This window comes from Pelobates fuscus, chromosome 9 (assembly GCF_036172605.1).
Source record: "Pelobates fuscus isolate aPelFus1 chromosome 9, aPelFus1.pri, whole genome shotgun sequence".
NCBI classification, from domain to species: Eukaryota; Metazoa; Chordata; class Amphibia; order Anura; family Pelobatidae; genus Pelobates; species Pelobates fuscus.
Window position 1 is genome coordinate 163196366 of NC_086325.1, and position 5349 is coordinate 163201714.

At 45.4% G+C, this 5349-nt stretch overlaps 1 pseudogene; it reads left to right on the forward strand.

The window, feature by feature from the left end:
- Window positions 1-415: 415 nt before the first annotated feature.
- On the forward strand, window positions 416-1470 carry LOC134572962 (octapeptide-repeat protein T2-like; annotated as a pseudogene).
- The last annotated feature ends 3879 nt before the right edge of the window (window positions 1471-5349 follow it).

The window sequence follows — 5349 nt, forward strand, 5'->3', positions numbered from 1 at the left end:
AAGAGAGGGGGAAAGAGAGAAGTGAGGGGGGAAAGAGAGAAGAGAGGGGGAAAGAGAGAAGAGGGGGGGAAGAGAGAAGAGGGGGGAAGAGAGAAGAGGGGGGAAAGAGAGGAGAGGGGAAGAGAGAAGAGAGGGGGGAAAGAGAGAAAAGATGGGGAAGAGAGAAGAGGGGGGAAAGAGAGAAGAGGGGGAAGAGAGAAGAGAGAAGAGAGGGGGAAAGAGAGAAGAGGGGGGCGAGAGAAGAGGGGGACAAGAGAAGAGAGGGGGGGGGAGAGAGAAGAGGGGGAAGAAGAGAGGGGGGAAAGAGTGAAGAGGGGGAAGAGAGAATAGAGGGGGAAGAGAGAAGAGAGGGGGAAAGAGAGAAGAGAGGGGGAAGAGAGAAGAGAGGGGGAAAGAGAGAAGAGAGGGGAAAGAGAGAAGGGGGAAAGAGAGAAGAGAGGGGGAAGAGAGAAGAGGTGGGGAAAGAGAGAAGAGGGGGAAGAGAGAAGAGAGGGGGGAGAGAGAAGAGAGGGGGAAAAGAGAAGAGGGGGAGCAGAGAAGAGAGGGGGAAAGATGGGGGAAGGGGGAAAGAGAGAAGAGAGGGGGGAATGAGAGAAGAGAGGGGGAAGAGAGAAGAGAGGGAGGAAAGAGAGAAGAGAGGGAGGAAAGAGAGAAGAGAGGGAGGAAAGAGAGAAGAGAGAGAGGAAAGAGAGAAGAGAGAGAGGAAAGAGAGAAGAGGGAGGAAAGAGAGAAGAGAGGGGGGGAGAGAGAAGAGAGGGGGGAAGAGTGAAGAGGGGGGAAGAGAGAAGAGAGGGGGAAGAGAGAAGAGAGGGGGAAAAGAGAAGAGGGGGAAGAGAGAAGAGGGGGAAGAGAGAAGAGAGGGGGAAAGAGAGAAGTGAGGGGGGAAAGAGAGAAGAGAGGGGGAAAGAGAGAAGAGGGGGGAAGAGAGAAGAGGGGGGAAAGAGAGGAGAGGGGAAGAGAGAAGAGAGGGGGGAAAGAGAGAAAAGATGGGGAAGAGAGAAGAGGGGGGAAAGAGAGAAGAGGGGGGAAGAGAGAAGAGGGGGAAGAGAGAAGAGAGAAGAGAGGGGGAAAGAGAGAAGAGGGGGGCGAGAGAAGAGGGGGACAAGAGAAGAGAGGGGGGGAGAGAGAAGAGGGGGGGAAGAGAGAAGAGGGGGACAAGAGAAGAGAGGGGGGAAAGAGAGAAGAGATGGGGAAGAGAGAAGAGGGGGAGAGAGAAGAGAGGGGGAAAAGAGAAGAGAGGGGGAAGAGAGAAGAGGGGGAAAGAGAGAAGAGGGGGAAGAGAGAAGAGAGGGGGAAGAGAGGGGGGAAAGAGAAGGGGGTAAAGAGAGAAGAGGGGGAATGAGAGAAGAGAGGGGGTAAAAGAGAAGAGAGGGGGAAGAGAGAAGAGAGGGGTAAGAGAGAAGAGAGGGAGGAAAGAGAGAAAAGAGGGAGAAAAGAGAAGAGGGACGAAAGAGAGAAGGGGGGGAAGAAGAGAGGGGGAAAGAGAGAAGAGAGGGGGAGAGAGAAGAGAGGGGGGAAAGAGTGAAGAGGGGGAAGAGAGAATAGAGGGGGAAGAGAGAAGAGAGGGGGGAAGAGAGAAGAGAGGGGGAAAGAGAGAAGAGAGGGGAAAGAGAGAAGAGAGGGGGAAGAGAGAAGAGGTGGGGAAAGAGAGAAGAGGGGGAAGAGAGAAGAGAGGGGGGAGAGAGAAGAGAGGGGGAAAAGAGAAGGGGGAGCAGAGAAGAGAGGGGGAAAGATGGGGGAAGGGGGAAAGAGAGAAGAGAGGGGGGAATGAGAGAAGAGAGGGGGTAAAAGAAAAGAGAGGGAGGAAAGAGAGAAGAGAGGGAGGAAAGAGAAGAGGGAGGAAAGAGAGAAGGGGGGAAAGAAGAGAGGGGGAAAGAGAGAAGAGAGGGGGAGAGAGAAGAGAGGGGGAAAGAGTGAAGAGGGGAAGAGAGAATAGAGGGGGAAGAGAGAAGAGAGGGGGAAAGAGAGAAGAGAGGGGGAAGAAAGAAGGGGGGAGAGAAGAGGGGGGAAAGAGAGAAGAGGGGAGAAGAGAGAAGAGGGGGAAGAGAGAAGAGAGAAGAGAGGGGGAAATAGAGAATAGAGGGGGAAGAGGGAAGAGGGGGGAGAGAGGGGGGAAAGAGAGAAGAGAGGGACGAGAGAAGAGAGGGGGGAAAGAGAGAAGAGATGGGGAAGAGAGAAGAGGGGGAAGAGAGAAGAGAGGGGGAAGAAAGAAGGGGGGAGAGAAGAGGGGGGAAAGAGAGAAGAGGGGAGAAGAGAGAAGAGGGGGAAGAGAGAAGAGAGAAGAGAGGGGGAAATAGAGAATAGAGGGGGAAGAGGGAAGAGGGGGGAGAGAGGGGGGAAAGAGAGAAGAGAGGGACGAGAGAAGAGAGGGGGGAAAGAGAGAAGAGATGGGGAAGAGAGAAGAGGGGGAAGAGAGAAGAGAGGGGGGAAAGAGAGAAGAGAGGGGGAAGAGAGAAGAGAGGGGGAAAGAGAGAAGAGGGGGAAGAGAGAAGAGAGGGGGGGAGAGAGAAGAGAGGGGGAAAAGAGAAGAGGGGAGAAGAGAAGAGAGGGGGAAAGACGGGGGAAGGGGGAAAGAGAGAAGAGAGGGGAGAATGAGAGAAGAGAGGGGGTAAAAGAGAAGAGAGGGGGGAAGAGAGAAGAGAGGGGGTAAGAGAGAAGAGAGGGAGGAAAGAGAGAAGAGGGGGGAGAGAGAAGAGGGGGGAAGAGAGAAGAGGGGGGAAGAGAGAAGAGGGGGGGAAGAGAGAAGAGAGGGGGAAGGGAGAAGAGGGGGGAAAGAGAGAAGAGGGGGGAAAGAGAGAAGAGGGGGAAGAGAGAAGAAGGGGAAGAGAGAAGAGAGAAGAGGGGGGGGGAAAGAGAGAATAGAGGGGGAAGAGAGAAGAGGGGGGAGAGAGAGGGGGGGAAAGAGAGAAGAGATGGGGAAGCCATTTTAGTCAATGCTTGGCTATGGTTCAACAACTCATCTATTCCATTATTAGGTATTGGAACAGTGGGGCGGCTGTAGCTAGTCGTGAGGCAGTATGAAGAGTTTCCTGGAATTGAAAACGAGATAACTGGTCAGCTGCTGTGTTGTGTATACCTGGAACATGACAAACCAAGTAAAATAGTTTACAGGCCACTAACAAAGTCAGTCTCCTAAGAAATCTCATGATGGTTAATGAAGATGAATGCCCTTTATGATGTGACAAATCGCTTGATCATCAGAAAAACCATTCCATCGAACAACCAGCCCTTAAATGGCCCCAGGCTACTGCAGCAGCTACTATTGGGTATGTAGGTGGTCCTCATTTTACGACAGCTCGCACTTACGACCAGCTCTCTAGCGTGGGGGTAAGTGCGAGCCACCATGGGGATTAGAGGGATTGCCTGCTCTGCTGCATTCGTCTGTGTTCAAGGGTACTTTCCCCGAACATAGACAAGTGCACCAGAGCATGGAATCCCTCAACTCCTCACTCATCAACCAATTCATTCTACAACCGAGTCGGAAGAACGGAACCCAGTTGGTAAGTGAGGAGTACCTGTACTTCAAATAACTGAGTTGCGAGAGAACCCTTCTTTTTTTTTTTTTTTTTATAAATATTTATTGATTTTTTTTCAAGTATATACAGAAACAAGACAAACAATCACATGTCATCAGAGTGCAATATTGACATTCCAACATTCCTACAGAACCCAGAACTCTTATTAAGCAAGTCGAACATTGGTTAGTCTTCTTTAAAATTCAATAATACAAAATCTTTGACGAAAAAAAAAACACGATGGACTTTAGTCATTAGGAAAGACAGTAGTAAATGCAAAAGGGGTTCAAGGGTCAGATCTTAAAAATACATATCATACATACAAAGCCATATTTTGTATCCTGAACCCCTAACGCAAAATCTGTGGAGGGGGAGAGAGGCAAAGAAATGCGGGGAGGACATCGCAAGATGCTAATAGAGACTGATATAGATCCATTCAGGAAATTCTCTTATCTTTATTTTTAAGATATATATATATATATATATATATATATATATATATATATATATATATATATCTTAAAAATAAAGATAAGAGAATTTCCTGAATAAGAGAATTTCCTATATATATACTTATACTTCTTGGATACAATTATTCCATTTATTCCATCCATATTTAGTTATAGGCAGGGGCTCCCTCTCCATCTTTAATTAAGAAGAAATGTGTGTTTTTAATATTACCCATGTTGGAGGCTCCCTCTGCTTCCAGAATTTTACAATACATTTTTTTGCTGCTATGAGGATATGAGTAGCTATATATTATTTTTTTGCAACATTTTAGGCCAGTCAAGATGTAATAAAGCAATTTTGGGAGAGAAAATCATATGAGTGCCTGTGAGAATCTCTAATACATTATATGTTAATACCCAAAAAGGTTTTAATTTCTGACAGTTCCACCAAATATGGGTATAGAAACCTTCTAGTTGGTTACATTGCAAGCAAAGAGAAGAATATGTGGGGAACATCTTACTGATTTTATTTGGGACTCAATGCCATTTAGTTAATATCTTATACTGTAACTCTATGAGATTAAAACATTGTATACATTTCTTTACTTTTGGTATGATCTTATACCAGTCCAAGATTTGAACCTCTATTTCAAGATCACTTTTCCAATTATTTATAATACTAATAACTGGGTCTATTATAGATGGATCATCCTCATCAAAAATGGTACTTTTCATCAAAGTTCTAACATTACCTCCATATTTCATTATACACTCCAATCCTTTAATTTCGTTCCTTTTTGCATATATAAGGTGGGATTCAAGAGCTATTTCATGGAAAGATTTCATATGAGGACCATTTAAGATATCTGTTAAAACATTTATACCATTCTTTTTCCATGTAGATAAACAAATTTCTTCCGTATTATATTCTAGAAGGCTTGCACTACTCTTAGATCTTATACTGTTATCCCATGATAAATTATGTTCTGTCTTAAATCTGGACCAAAACTTTATAATTTGATAAGTAAAATAGTGTTTCCCACCTTTGTTGCCAGAGATCCTATCCATGCCCAATTTTTTGGGATCAATCCACAGTAATAGGGAAATATCCGATATTTCCAGCATTAATTTTTCAATATCATACCAAGAATCTTTAGATTCTGTTTTAAACCATTTAAAAATATGTTTAAGGATAGCAGCATCATGATATTTTTTTTTAATATCAGGAATTGCTAGTCCACCCTTATCTATGCTTTTCTCAAGCTTTTTTTTTTTTTTTTTTATTCTTGGCTTTTTCCCTTTAGATATATATTCAGAAAATGTTCTCTGTATTTTAAGTAAATTCGATCTATGTAAACATGTGGGTATCACCCCAAAAAGATAGT